The sequence below is a fragment of the Salvia splendens genome, chromosome 10 (assembly GCF_004379255.2).
Source record: "Salvia splendens isolate huo1 chromosome 10, SspV2, whole genome shotgun sequence".
In the NCBI taxonomy this organism is placed as follows: Eukaryota; Viridiplantae; Streptophyta; class Magnoliopsida; order Lamiales; family Lamiaceae; genus Salvia; species Salvia splendens.
In genome coordinates, this window is record NC_056041.1 from 6,587,582 (window position 1) to 6,603,920 (window position 16,339).

At 41.3% G+C, this 16,339-nt stretch overlaps 1 long non-coding RNA gene across 1 annotated transcript; it reads left to right on the forward strand.

Moving 5' to 3' along the window:
* Positions 1-5,429: 5,429 nt before the first annotated feature.
* LOC121752546 lies at positions 5,430-16,005 on the forward strand. Its single transcript, XR_006040319.1, has 5 exons — positions 5,430-6,474; positions 14,547-14,669; positions 15,011-15,098; positions 15,325-15,391; positions 15,475-16,005. It is a non-coding gene; the product is annotated as an uncharacterized LOC121752546 (long non-coding RNA).
* Positions 16,006-16,339: the final 334 nt, after the last annotated feature.

Here is a 16,339-nt window from a genome sequence, read left to right on the forward strand (position 1 = left end):
TTTGAGCAATTTAGTCTTTTAACACTTTTAACATTTTAGATATGATATTATTTCAGCTATTTACTATATATGATATTATTTCAAAATTATCATTCTTCTTCCCTTTTGTCATCCTTCATTTTGTTTCTTTATTTCAATATTAGATTTAATTTTATAAAATTAAATTTTAAATTAAGATTTTTAAATATCAACAAATTTTTATTAATTATTAAAATGATTAAATAACAAAAATTAATAGTTTTAATCAATATTTGATAGTGAATAATATTTAATCAATAAGGTATGCCGATGCCAACTTAGTTTTAATCGATATTTAATCGTTTTAATTATAAATAGATCATATAACACGATTTATGAAATAAATATGCATCTAATGTAAGACTAATAATTTTTTTATTTATTTAAAAATAATCAAAATTAACTAGAAAATTTAAACAAAATACTCCTGTATAAAATTTTTAGTAGTATCAAATTTTTAGTCAACTTCATAATATATAATCACAAGCATCGAACGAAGGCTAAGTAGAATAGCTATTATTTTTCCATCATGTTTAATATTATTTTTCTGTACTTCTTCGATTCAACTTAATATTATATTAGTTAATAAAAATTAATAGTTTTAATCAATATTTATGGTGTCCATGACTTAATAATTTTAATTAAAATTTTTTTATTGATATTTAAAAATCTAAATTTCAAATTTAATTTTATAAAATTAAATCTAATATTGAAATAAAAACAAAGTGAATGATGACAAAAGGGAAAAAGAATGATAATTTTGAAATAATACCAGACTTAGTAAATCACTGAAACAATATCATATTTAAAATGTTAAAAGTGTAAAAAGACCAAATTGCCCAAACCCTCAAAAGGGTATTTTCGTATAAAAAAATGGTAAAATGACCAATTTCGAGATAAACCCTTAGTCCAGAGATGTCTGACGATATTTTTAAAGTTCATGGACTATGGGCGAGATAAACCCATAGTCCAGAGACCATTTTTATAGTTCACTCTTCTTAATATTTCTTAAACCCATGCAGTAAAAAAATGAGACTCCTATTCGCGGAACGAAGGGAGTGTAATTTATGGGTTAATAACCATTTAAATCATGAAGTTTAGTCAAATTCTAGTATATTTCTCGAACTTTGAAATTGAAATATTAAATCACCAAAGTTTCAATTTTGCTCAATTTTTGCATCCATGTATAAATCGACTTGACCAAATATTATGCATTGATAAGACAATTAAAAAAATTAAATTTCGTGATTTAAATTCTAATTTCAAAGTTCATAGGAGTGCTAAAATTTGTGAAAGCTCGTGATTTAAATGATTGTTATCCCATAATTTATCAATTTTACCTTTTTAAATGATTATTATCCCATAATTTATCACTTTTACCTTTTTTTTTAATATTATACTCCGAACTCCATTTTATCCAAGGCAGGTGCGGCGTGCTCCTCGTGGTACACTGGTACAATCTTCAAGGTACTGGAATATTCAGCGCGAACATCCAGCTCCAACATAATGACTGTAAATGCCCTCAAGGTACAAACCTGTAATGCAAATCTTCCGGGCTGCCAAAGGGCAGTCTCTGGTAATCGTGTTAAACATGCAAGTGAAGTGCAATTCTAGAATGGCACCATATCCACATCGGCGATGAGAGAGAGAGAGAGAGATAGAGAGAGGAGAGATCAAGTGATCGATAGGGAGAATAATAGAATCAGGAAACTGGAGAAACTGTTTACAGGATGCCACCAAACAAAGAAAACGACGCTGCATATTCTTGAGACCACATAATGCTTCCCTTTTCTGCCTATATATACGCCATTCCCCCCCTCCCTCAAATTCCTTCTTTTCTATCCCATTTCTACTTGCCTTCCACTAAAGGTGCGTATTCCTCGTTAAAATTCTTAATATCTTTTATCACCTCGACTTGGTAACGATCCTAACTCACCTATAAAAGTATTGGTAACCCTCCCCTTAGTGGCCTATTTCTAATATGGTATTATAGCGGACCCAAGTTGATGATGGAGTTATCTCTTTATCTTTTCTCTTGACTAGGATGTGTCATTCCGGCCCCCTCACGTGTCCCACTTGGTGAGTCTGGATAACCCTCTGTCACGCCCGCATTTCCTAAGGATAGAAAACACGGTTTATCGCGACTAGGGGAGGATTAAAGAAGCGGGGAAGAAAGGGGAAAATAACAGAACTCGACCATAGCCCGAAACAAATGGGAATAGCTCGAATACAATCAGAGTATCTCTACAATCGACAACTCAAAAGTAACAAGGAAATTCTTATAACTTGGCATAGCGGAAGCATTTGAGAGTTAGTTACTACTATGTATGAAGACACAATAGCAACCGGAATATTTAATGAATACTGTCTTTGTCCAAATGCTCAACATCCTCCGTCCTCGTCAACGCTCAACCTGCACATAGGGAAAACATATGCAGGGCTGAGTACTTATTGCACTCAGTGGACACACGCCAAAATCATAGTTTGTCATGCCATAACAGTGTAATCTTGGGGTTTTAAGTGTAAAGAAAAGATAACCCAAGTACACTAAAACATATTTCATAAATTCGACTGCGCAGTCATTTTCAGATATTGCCACCCTTATTCCCACCATCATACACTATCTGATCCAACAGGTGACAAGGGGCGTGGCCACACCCCAGGTCAACTAGACCGGCCAACTTGCTCTCAGATGGCTCCCGATCTCGTGTACACTAGCCTGAGGGTTCGCAGCCCAACAGACCCGAATTCGATTAAACATATGTGGTAAACCACTTCAGATAGGTTTCAAAGCAAAACAGTTGGCAAGACAAACAGTTCACCTCCATAAACATTTCCGGAACAGAGTCCGTATTTAAAGATAACCCACAAAATAGTAGGGTAGAAAAGCCCACCTCAAGTTTTTAATCCGAAAACACTTTCTTTCCCTTGCGATCACGATTCACTTGCGATGTTTCACCTTTAAAAATTTACATAGCACATATATCAACATATTTTCCAATCACATAAATCACATCATAACATACATCTTTGCATATCCTATCACTTCATCACATATATAATTTCATTTGAAAACTGCCAGCACTGCGCAACGATTTTATAAAAATCATTTAAAAAAAACATCCGACTTCCGTTGGGGCTAAAACTTTACCACAATACAGAAGACTCATCAAAGGACTTCCAGTTAAAATTTCATGTCCAAAAACCCCTTTTAGGTCAGTCAAAACAACCACGTAACCTACTGGTCGAGAAAACATTTTCGGCAGAGTTGCGCGGTTAACTTCAAAAATTCACCAAAAATTCATTCTTAATCCAAAAGGGTTGAAATTTACACACAACATAGAAGACATCATGAAGCAAAAACACTTTCATACTTTAAAACTCAAACTCGAAATCAAACTCATAATTTCTCTTCAAAACTTGCTCTTTTCTCAAACATTAGAAAATACTATTCTCAATTTGAAACCAATCACTCACGGAAAGACTCTACTTCTTCCTTCTTATAAAAATTTTCTCCTCTTTCTTTCTCAAATATGTTCTCGTCTTCCTTTCTCCAAAACTTTCTAATAAAACTTTTCACAAAAAAAAAATATTACCTCTTTCTTGGTTGAGCGTGGCGAAGCGGGATGTTGAGCCTTCAATTCACAACCTCATAGTCTAGCGAAACGAGTCTAGACTAAGATTGAAAAAGACTCTCGGGCCAGAGCGGAAAGAAAAATTGCTCTGATACCACTCTGTCACGCCCACATTTTCTAAGGATAGAAAACACGGTTGATCGCGACTAAGGGAGGATTAAAGAAGCGGGGAAGAAAGGGGAAACAACACAAATCGACCATAGCTCGAAACAAATGGGAATAGCTCGGATAAAAATCAGAGTATCATCTCAACGATTGACAACTCAAAGGGATTACTATCTCAACAATACATGAAACCAAAATAACAACTTTTAGCGGAAGCATTCGAGAGTAGAATAATGCTATGTATGAAGACATAACATATTCTGAACATTTAAAAAACATTCTTCACTTTTATGCTCAACACCCACCGCGCTCGTCACCGCTCAACCTGCACATAGGGAAAATACATGCAGGGCTGAGTACTTGATGCACTCAGTGAACAAATGCCAAAACAATTTTTATAACAGTTGTGTATATCATGCCACCATTGAGTGACCTCGGGGTTTTAACTTGAAAAGGCCCGAGACACTAAAAATATTTCAAACACAAACTTTCAACTCATCCTCAAATCCTTTTTCCTCATCATTTCAAACCAACCATTTCTCCTTGATTATTTAAGAAACTGCCATATCTGTTCTTTAGGGTGCCGTGTAAGGGGCCACTTTCCACGAGCACGAAAACCGGCCAACCCATTCGATGACTCACGGTCCTCATCGTGTACACTAGTCCGAGTAGGGACGCACCCTTGCTAAGACCCGAATTCGATTAAACTCATAGTAGGGACTCACTCCCCACTAAATGATCATCAACATCAATCTCATCAACATCAATCTCATCAACATCAATCTCATCAACATCAACCTCGTCAACATCAACAACATACTGTGAAACGAGATTTGTGGCCGCAAACTCGATCACTAGACCGGCCGACCCAAAAGACGGCTCACGATCCCCATTGGTGTACACTAGCCTGAGTAGGGACTCACTCCCTAGTCAGACCCAAATTCGATTTCAATAGGTCTAGTAGGGACAACTCCCTTGCTAAACAAACAGATAGGCATTTCTCAAAACAAACACATGGCATGATATTCCCTTTGCAAACTTTATTTTCCTCAAAAACATATTTGAAACATAAAATCATTTTTCTCTGTCAAGGTCGAGCATCATCTCACATCACATCAACAAGTCGAGCAAATCACAAAGCACTCGCTAAATCAACACGTATATCACATAACATCACTTTCACTTTAAGCACATAAATCATATCATCATCGAATAAAATTAATAATACTTGCAATCTCAATTAAAAGGAATTTTGTCACATAAAATGATGCTCGAATCAATATATTAAAACTAAAGCTCTTAAAAGTATTTAGTTCGAAAGCCCACAAAATACTTAGTTAGAAAGCCCACCTCGTTCGTTTAAAGCTTTAACTTGTGTTCCACTCCGTTCTCGGAAAGCGTGCGAAAGAATCTCTCCTTCAATCTTACTTGGAAAATTCTGAAATTCGCGTACTGTAACTCCTCTAAGCAGCCATTTCTTTCGTAACAAATTAATTCCTGAACCCAATCCTTCAAGCTCTTAAACGCTGGCCCAAGTTTAACACACTCATCTCCTTTATTTCCTTGGCCCAACTTTTCCCTTCAATTTTATTTAGGGCCCAAAACTAATTACAACACCCACCTTATATCTCCAAAACAAAAGAAGGAGGCCCACTTTAAAAACAAAACCCAATTACTCCCTTCCATGATCCGTCAAACTTCTTCTCCCTCAATTCATCTGCTTCACCAAATCCTCAAATTGAGAATAGCCCCAACTTCTCGCCTCCTCCTCCCTCACGCCGGCGATCGCTACTCTCGTCACCTCGGCGATTCGACATCGGAGGGTACCGGATAGTTCTTCTCCCCCAATTCATGAAGAACCCAAATTTCTCCGTCGCTGCCTGTTCCACCCAGGACGCCACTGCAGCGAGCCATCGGCTCCTCCGCCGCAATCAACACCTTCCCCCTCCGTTTAAAACTCTGAACATCACCACCCGTCTTCTCTTGTTTCTACCTTCTCTTGTTTTTATGCGTATTTTACCTTCTCTTGTTTCTACCTTCTCTTGTTTTTATGCGGAAGTCCGATGTGTCTAATATTTCTACCTTCTCTTGTTTTTATGCGTATTTTCCGTTTCCTTCTTTTTTACTGTTTTGTTTTTTCTTTCAAGTTCTGGTTGGCTGTCTTTGTTTTTTAATTTTTGAATTGTCCGTTAAGGACGTTCAAACAGTGATGGGTTTTTTTAACCTTTTTTTGTTTTGAGTTAGAATTTCTCATGCTCTAGGATTCTTGGTTTTGACTCTGCTCATGTTGCTATGATTTGCCATGCTGCTGCATGTTTATCATCAAGGAAATTTATTGTTGGAATTTGGGAGTTTGTACATATGAAAGAAATTTTGACCATTTGGCCTCTCCTTCAAGCTTTTATGTTTCCTGTATCTCAAAGTCAAAACAGAGCATATTTGAATGCTATGTAGTATAAGTTTTTCTTGTTTGTTGGCCTTTTTTAGTGGGCATTTGATGAGCTGTTCGCATTTTAGTATCTTCTTTGTTGGTTCTTGTATGTATTAGTCAAAGCCTCTCAGGGTGGAGTTTACTATTATACATGATTGAGTGTTTTTTGTCTTCATCACTAGGATTTCCCAATTGTAGCTGATGAATCGGCGAATTTTTGATGTTAGTGAATGCAGGAAGATGCAGATCACGACACAGAGATTTTACGTGGTTCGATTTACTGAGGTAAATCTACGTCCACGGGAAGAAATGAGGGCAGAGTTGTATTGCTTGATCTGTTTTCTTACAGCTTACAATACAGACTTGCTATTTTGTATTTGATCTCTAGAGAGCGAGAGAGTCTTAGAACGTCCCCTATCTATCTGATCTAGGTTCTATTTATACATTGAACCTAGATCGTGGCATGCAGCCATTTACTAGGTAGTGGATGTCGTGGAGATCGTGGCGATCTTGCATGGGTCCACTATCCTGCATGAGTTAATGACTGCTTGACACCACTAAATAGATCGTGGGTGGTGGAGGTGGAAATCCTGCATGAGTCCACTATCTCCTAGTTCGGTCGAATACTGAGACCGAACTGCTGAATTATGGCCGAGCAGCTTTTGCCGATCTGAGAGTAGAGCTTGATGCCGACCTGAGAGCAACCGAGCTGTAGGCTGGGGCCGAACTCTTTGGTTGTGCCGAACTGAACTTTGATACTCTTTAGTCATGCCGAACTGATACTCTTTCTTGGGCTTTAGGCTGATGGGCTTTGCTGCTGTTGGGCTTGTTTAGTACGTACTCCATCACTACCCCCCCCGAAAAGTGAAGTGAATCACTTCGGCATTCTGGATAAAGGTACGGGGTAAGTTGATGTTTGTCCTCGGTCTGATGAAGTGAACTCTTCTTTGACCGGACTTGGCTTTGGTCTGATGAAATAAACATCTTTGACCGGACTCGTCTTTGGGCTGATGAAATAAACATCTTTGACCGGACTCGTCTTTGGTCCTAATTTGGCGAGTTTTATCGCTCGGATCGGACTTTCCGTTGTCCTAATTTGGGGATCGGACTTTCCCTTGTCCTAATTCGGCGAGTTTTATCGCGTGGATCGGACTTTCCCTTGTCCTAATTCAGGCAAGTTTTATCGCGAGAATCGGACTTTTGTTGCAGTTCGTTTCAGACGAAGTGCTTGATTTTTAAGCCGAATTGTGGTCTTGTATCCTCTTTAGAAGCTTGGACTTCACAATCGTTGGCTTGTTGCAGCTCGTTTCAGACGAACTGCTTGTTTAAGCTGAATTGTGGTCTTGTATCTTCTGTAGAAGCTTTGACTCACAATTGTTGGCTTGTTGCAGCTCGTTTCAGACGAACTGCTTGTTTAAGCTGAATTGTGGTCTTGTATCTTCTGTAGAAGCTTTGACTCACAATTGTTGGCTTGTTGCAGCTCGTTTCAGACGAACTGCTTGTTTAAGCTGAATTGTGGTCTTGTATCTTCTGTAGAAGCTTTGACTCACAATTGTTGGCTTGTATATGTTCTAAGAAGGGGATCAGCCTTCGAAGAACAAGATACCTCAGTAACATTTGTAAGAGACGACACGCACATAGACAGACAACGCATATAGACAAATAAAAAGCACATAGAGACAAACAAGGACCAAGTAAACCAAATAAAGCACATTGACCGAACAGGACTCAAGACTGACTGACCGGACTGTCTCTTACAAATGGAACTTTTTGAGGTTGGAAATGTGCCATGTTCGGGGTACCTGTTCTCCTGACATGTGAGCCAATTTGTAAGACCCTTTGCCGAGGACTTCTGACACCCGATATGGACCTTCCCATGTGTGTTCGAGCTTGCCCAGCTTTTCTGCTCGGCTTACTTCGTTGTTTCTCAAGACGAGATCTCCCACTTGAAATTGCAGCTTCTTCACCCTTTGGTTGTAATACCGGGCTACTTGCTCCTTGTACTTGGCTGCTTTTATGCATGCCAATTCTCTTCTTTCTTCGGCAAGATCTAGCTCGGCTCTCAGTCCGTCGTCATTCATTTCTGAGGAGAAATTTAGAGTTCGGGGACTGGGTACGCCGATCTCCACCGGAATTACGGCTTCAGTGCCGTACACCAGACTGTACGGAGTTTCACCGTTGGAGGTTGTGGGTGTAGTTCGGTAGGACCATAGGACTTGAGGGAGATTTTCTACCCATTGTCCTTTGGCTTGTTCTAACCGAGCTTTTAACCCTTTCACCAGGATACGATTTGTTACCTCCGTTTGTCCGTTTGCTTGTGGGTGAGAGACCGAAGTGAACCGCTGTTGAATATTCAGCTCTTGGCACCAATTCTTGAACGTCTTGTCGGTGAACTGAGTCCCGTTATCCGAGATGAGGATGTGGGGTATGCCAAATCGGCACACTATGTTCTTCCAGACGAAATCCAATGCCTTCGAGCTCGTTATCGTAGCTAATGGTTCAGCTTCCACCCACTTCGTAAAGTGGTCCACGGCAACGATTAGGAATTTCATTTGCCGAGGAGCTTGAGGAAGTGGTCCCACTATGTCTATGCCCCATTGCATGAAAGGCCAAGGGCTTTGCATAGTGAATAGATCGGTCTGCGGCATCCTTGGGATATTTGCATGGATTTGGCACTTCGGGCATGTCTTGACGAGCTGCACTGCTTCTTGTACCAAGGTTGGCCAATAATATCCTCATCTTAGAACTTTTTTAGCTAAAGCTCTAGCTCCGATGTGGCTGCCGCACGATCCTTCATGAACTTCTCTGAGGATGTAGTCCGTCTCTTCTGGTCCTACGCACCGCAATAACGGCTGGAGGTAAGACTTTCTAAAGAGGACTCCTTCATGAAGTTCGTACCGAAGTGCTCGGCACGTGATCTTCCGAGCTTCTCTCTTATCCTCGGGCAATTGTCCTTGATCCAGATACTGCAAGATCGGCGTCATCCAGTTCGGCGAGCTGGACACTGAATGTACCTCGGCTTCATCAATGCTTCGATGCATTAATTCTTCCGCCTTTGAGCTCGGATCTGAGGCCAACTTACTTAAGGTATCTGCTCGGCTATTTTCCGCTCTGGGAACGCGGATTATCCGAAAATAGGAGAAACTTCGGCTGATGTTTTGCGCTTTGTCCAAATACTTCTTCATTTTCTCGTCACGAGCTTCACTTGTACCCAACATGTGATTTACTATGACTTGTGAATCACAATGGACTTTGAGAGATTTGACGAGCAGACTTTGCGCTAACTGGAGTCCGGCCAGGAGGGCTTCGTACTCGGCTTCATTATTAGTAGTGGGGAATAGGAACCGAAGTGAGTAGGTTACCTCGTGTCCGTCGGGAGCGACGAGTAAAATACCAGCTCCACTTCCCATCTTGTTTGAAGCTCCATCTACGAATCCGCTCCAGCAGTCTGGCGGCTCTACTTCGGATTCCAAGGGCTGTGCTAGTTCGGCATTGGCAGAATTTTTCTGTTCGGCAATGACAGGGATTGCTTGATCGAACTTGGCCTCTGCAAGAAAATCTGCCAAGGCTTGTCCCTTGATGGCTTTTCGAGGTAGGTACTCGATTGAGTGTTCTCCCAGCTCTATGGCCCATTTGGCGATTCTGCCTGATGCTTCTGGCTTGGTCAAAACTTGCCGAAGAGGCAGATCGGTTAAGACGCATACCTTGTGAGCATAGAAGTATGGCCGCAGTCTCCTTGCTGCATTTACTAACGCCAGAGCAATTTTTTCCAGAGGTTGATACCTTGTTTCTGGACCTCTTAATGCTCGGCTTGTAAAGTAGATGGGAAACTGCTTTAGGCCTTCTTCTCGTACAAGCACTGCGCTGATGGTTTGATCCGATGCCGCTAAGTATAAGAATATTACTTCGGCTTCGGTTGGAGCAGAGAGAATAGGAAGCTCGGCTAGATAACTTTTGAGCTCGTCAAAGGCCTTTTTCTGCTCGGCTCCCCACTCGAATTTTGGTGCCTTTTTCAACACCTTGAAGAACGGCAGTTGCTTTTCGGCTGCTTGGGAAAGGAATCGATTCAGTGCGGCTAGACATCCGGTTAGCCTTTGCACGTCATGTATGGACTTCGGCATTGCCATGTTCTGAACGACTTGAACTTTTGAGGGGTTTGCCTTGAGTCCGTCCTTTGAAACCCAACAACCCAGAAACTTTCCCGAATCTACCAAAAAGGTACACTTTTGGGGATTAAGTTTGAGGTTGGCTTTCTTGAGCACGTTGAGAGTGGACTTGAGGTTGAGCTCGTACTCCGAAGTGCTTTTGCTTTTGACGACTATATCGTCAACATACACTTCAACCTGCTTTCCGATTAGGTGCCGAAAAAGCTTGTCTACCATCCTTTGATAAGTGGCTCCGGCATTCTTTAAACCGAATGGCATCTTTTTATAAGCGAAAATGCCGAAATCGGTAATGAAAGCTGTTTTCGGAGCGTCACTCTCATCCATCAACACTTGGTGATATCCTTTGTATAAATCAAGAAAACAGAAAATTTCGAAGCCGATCAAAGCTTCTACTTTTTTATCTATATTCGGAAGGGGATAGCAATCTTTGGGACAGTGCTTATTTAGATCGGTGAAATCTATGCACATCCGCCATCCTCCTTCCTTTTTCTTGATCATGACAGGATTGGCCACCCACGAAGGATACTTCACTTCGAATAACACATCCGCCTTCAATAATTGACGGACTTCGTCATGGATGACTTGACTTCGTTCTGCCGCAAAGAGTCTTTGCTTCTGTTTTATCGGCCGGACCGAAGGATCAATATTTAACCGATGAGTGATTACCTCGGGGGGCACTCCGGTCATGTCCAACGGAGACCATGCAAAGACGTCTTTATACTCCTTGAGGAGCTGGATGGTTTTTTCCCGAAGTAGAGGCGTTCCCGCGAAGCCGATCTTAACCGTTCTGGATGGATCGTCTTCGTACAGCTGAACTGTCATCGAGTTCGGCTCCGGTATGACTTCGGTCATCGCCTCTGACTCCGGCTGCTGTGATTGCTATGCTTGATGGTGCCGATCTGACTGCTCGGCACTTCTAAGCGCAATTTGTAGACATTCCTTTGCTCTCTTTTGGTCACCTCGGATGACCGCTATCCCTCCTTTAGTAGGGATCTTGATGGTGAGGTGATAAGTAGAGCAAACGGCCCGAACTGTGTTGAGCCAGTCTCTCCCCAGGATGATGTTGTACGGGGACCGAGCTTTCACCACAAAGAACTCGATCATCGTATTGGAGCTTGTAGGCGCTTTTCCCACCGTGATTGGAAGGCTGATAATACCTTCAGGGCGGGTGTCCTCCTGGGCGAAACTTTTCAGAGGAAGCGGAGCCGGACTGAGCCGAGCTGGATCCACTTCCATTTTATCGAAACATTCTTTAAAAAGAATGCTGACTGATGCTCCTGTATCCACAAATACTCTGTGGATCAGTTTGTTTGCCACTCCGGCTTGAATGACAATAGCGTCTTGGTGAGGAGAGATGGCTGGGACGGGATCGGCATCTGAAAATGTAATCACTTCGTCTTTCTTCAGCCTTTTATGTGTTGGCTCCTCTTGATTGGAACCTCTGCGTTCTGCTTTTAGGGACGACTTAGTCTTCCCGGCAGGGAGAGTATCAATAGTCTGGATTACTCCATCATATTGCGGCTCGTCGTCGTCTTCGGGATCCTCATGCCTTTTCGGATCCTGAGGATTGCAGTTCGCACCTCTCTGCCTTTTGTTCTTTTTCGGCTGCTTGCTTTGGTATTTTTTTAACGTTCCTGTTTTCACAAGAACATCAATACCTGCAGCCAAATCTCGGCACTCCTCGGTATCGTGTCCGTGGGCTTGATGGAAGGAGCAATATTGATCCTGAGGTCGCCGCACGGCTGATTTCGTCATCCGCTTTGGTCTTTCGAACATATCGGAATGTAGTTCGAAAATTTCCGCTCTTGACTTGTTCAGCGGTACGAACTGAGCGGGCGGCTTCTCGGGGTTGAGACGGGGTCCCAATCTGTCTTGCACCGGAGCCCTTTGAATTCTTTCAAATGGAGTCCGGCGAGGATGCCCCTGATCGCTATGATCGGGCTTCCTTCTGTCTCCTCGGGACGATGAGCTGTCTAACGACCGTTTGCGACGGTCTGCCTCATCGGCCCGGGAGTACTGGTCCACAATGTCCCACATTTCCTGAGCTGTCTGCGGACCGCACTCAACGAGCTTCCTGTAGAGAGCTCCAGGCAGGATTCCATTTTGGAATGCCGAGATGACAAGCAGATCGTTGAGATCGTCTACTTGCAGGCATTCCTTGTGGAATCTTGTCATAAAGTCGCTGATTTTTTCGTCCCGTCCTTGACGAATAGAAAGCAGCTGAGCCGAAGTGATCCGGGCTTCCGCTTTCTGAAAGAACCTCCTGTGGAAAGCATCCATTAGATCTCGGTAGGATCTAATGCTGCCTTGAGGAAGGCTGTCGAACCACCTTCTGGCGTTCCCGATGAGCAGCTCGGGGAACAGCTTGCACATATGGACCTCATTGAGACCCTGGTTCGCCATATTATATTGATAGCGTCCCAGGAAGTCATGAGGATCCACCAACCCGTCATAAGTCATTGACGGTGTCCGGTAGTTCCGCGGCAAAGGAGTTCGGGTGATATCGTCCGAGAACGGAGTCTTTAATGCTCCGTACATGGCGAACCCGACATCTCTTCGGTACGGAGGAGATGGAGTTCTCCTGTGGTTCCGGTACCGAGGAGGAACAGGAACATGTCGGGGTTGAGGATTCTTTCTCCTGGAAGACACGTCACTACTGCGGTAGTGACTTTCATGTCTGGATGAGGAGGGAGAATCCGCCGTTGTCTTCTCCGGCTGTTGGCTCTTCTGCAGGAAGGTTAAGAACTCCTCCTGCTTCTCGGCCAAGAACAGCTTGACAGCTTCATTTAAATCGGGCTGCTGGGAAGACTCGGTGCGATGACTCCTGGAGTGGCTTGTTCCTCCTTCGTGAGAACCGGAGGTAGATGTCTCCCGAGGCCGTTTTTCAGACCTGCGAGCTGGACTAGCTTCCTCACGGTGATCACGAACGGTATTACGGGTGGTATGTGATCTGGTATGCATTTTTTTGGGGTGGAAAAAGGGTCAAAAATTCGCTTTATCACAAATTTGGTTCTCTGTTTCCCACAGACGGCGCCAGTGATGAATCGGCGAATTTTTGATGTTAGTGAATGCAGGAAGATGCAGATCACGACACAGAGATTTTACGTGGTTCGATTTACTAAGGTAAATCTACGTCCACGGGAAGAAATGAGGGCAGAGTTGTATTGCTTGATCTGTTTTCTTACAGCTTACAATACAGACTTGCTATTTTGTATTTGATCTCTAGAGAGCGAGAGAGTCTTAGAACGTCCCCTATCTATCTGATCTAGGTTCTATTTATACATTGAACCTAGATCGTGGCATGCAGCCATTTACTAGGTAGTGGATGTCGTGGAGATCGTGGCGATCTTGCATGGGTCCACTATCCTGCATGAGTTAATGACTGCTTGACACCACTAAATAGATCGTGGGTGGTGGAGGTGGAAATCCTGCATGAGTCCACTATCTCCTAGTTCGGTCGAATACTGAGACCGAACTGCTGAATTATGGCCGAGCAGCTTTTGCCGATCTGAGAGTAGAGCTTGATGCCGACCTGAGAGCAACCGAGCTGTAGGCTGGGGCCGAACTCTTTGGTTGTGCCGAACTGAACTTTGATACTCTTTAGTCATGCCGAACTGATACTCTTTCTTGGGCTTTAGGCTGATGGGCTTTGCTGCTGTTGGGCTTGTTTAGTACGTACTCCATCAGTAGCTCTTTTAGTTGGATAAGAATCAAGTAAGTTAGCTCAGGTTGTAGGAATTATCAAGGGGCCTCTTAGGATATCCCAAAGTTCCATTCTCACCATAGTAAACAATAGAGTAGCTACTAGGCTAATCTTGAATAGTAAACGCCCTCTAAACGTCAATACGTCATACTTTTGATTTGGGTAGTTTGATAAGTAGCAATTTGTGATCAAACATATGAAATTGAATACAACTTTTAAATTGAGCAGCACCATTGCTATAAAGGTCAAAGTGTAATTATCTAGGATAATCCTCAGTTCTCTTGATTTTCAATTCTTTCCGTGTGAGAACTGATGTAAGCAAATAGCCTCCACGTTTCACTTCATTATCATACAATATTGATTTGAATGGGGTAGCTTGAACAGTGCCTTTTTCTGACGTGAACAAATTTGGGATGTATCAATTGAATTTTTTTACATCTTAATTGGAGTGTGTTTGTGAAACCTATTCTGATGGTCCTTTATTCCAGACATGACAGAAGTTAATGGTAGAGCTTCCCATTGCAATGATGTTTGCAACCTTCAACGTCTCGTAATGAACAGAAAAAAGGCAGCAGATAACAGCCCAGACACTTCTTGATTCGTTAATCATGGTAAGCTTTTCTTCAATCTTTTATCTGCGTACATAATACAGAAATGTATCTAGAGTACAAGTGATATCAAGAAACAGAATGTATATTCTATCTATTGGTATCTCCATCTTCTTTGCTTCCTATTTTGGAAACGGAGTGACAATATTTCATACTTGTATTTTTGTTGGTCCAATATCTGCACCCCACATTACTAGTTCCTCGTAACTAATGAATAATGATTACACCAATGTGTCAGGTCAAAAGAGATTCTTCCATTTGTCGCAATGGTCCTTGTTATTGTATCACTAACTGATGCATATAAACTTTATTTGTTTTTTCTGTGCCTAAATATGTTAATCCAGCTTCGATTGAATGGGAAGAGAGCCGAAGGAAATGGACTGGAGATATATCTCAGAGGCCGCGAGGAATGCAAAATGATCCAATTATAAGGTATTGGGATCTCGTTCTCTTACCCGCTCCATGAAAATCCAATGTAGTAATAGTTATATTTTGATCGTTTTGATACTTAATCTGTCCTATCGGTTACTCAGGACAAGGGTTAACAAGTGTTCACAAGGATTATTAGTTTTCATTGAAAAGTTGATTTTTGCATTACATATGGTTTCTAGTAATTCTATGATGGTGCATTGATTCTTCATCGTGAGATCTCTTGCAGCTGGTCAACGACGTATGAAGACTTGCTCTCGACCAATGACCCTTTCCCTAAGCCAATTCCTTTACCCGTAAGTTAAACTTTACGCTACACCATATTTGAACTCCTGTCTAGTACAAGTAGATAAATATAGATGCATTTACACTTTTGCAGGAGATGGTAGATTTTTTGGTTGATACCTGGCATGACGAGGGGCTTTTTGATTAGATAATCTTATCGAAGAGGCTTCACACCGATAAAACATCAGCTTCCTTCTGTTGTTGTTAAATAGTGATGAACATACTTTTAGCTTGATTATGCTTCTTAATGATGCATTGCCTTGTCGATAAGGTGCTGATCTTATATATTGTTCTACAACAATAATCACACTCTGTGGGGGATAAGGTGCTACATCTCGTGTTGTCGAATGAGTACCAATTGTGTTGCATAGCTTATGTGGGAGGATTGAGCATGTCTTATTTTTTCTAGTTTTAGTTATGCAGCAGTGTAGTATGAGTATGATATATAGGTAATGCATTCAACTGAAAATCTTACTAGTTGTTAGTTTAGTTTCTTCTTAAAATGTAGAAGAGCTAGCAACTAGATTTGTATGAACACATAAAATGTTGCAGATGTTGGTGTGTAATGCTAATACTACTATTTTTTAATTTTGAATACTTTAAATGAGCACTGATGTTTTTTCTATGATCATGAAATATTATAATTATGCCTGTTCTTAAAAAAATTAGACACAAATCAATACTGCACAAAAACTTCAAATTTCTACACTACTTCAAATCAATACTACTACTTGTTAGTATGTCTGATGCATTTGATTTTTTTTACGCCATATCACCATTTTTTCTCTTATTTGAAGTCGCATTAATACAGAACAAATAAGTACAAAATCCATATCTTACTTTCCACTTAAATATATGTTTTTACTATTTATATACATTTTTTTATTACATATACAGAATATCTGAACGATTTTATATTTATATCATCATTTTTATAATTATATCACCTCTAATAACTA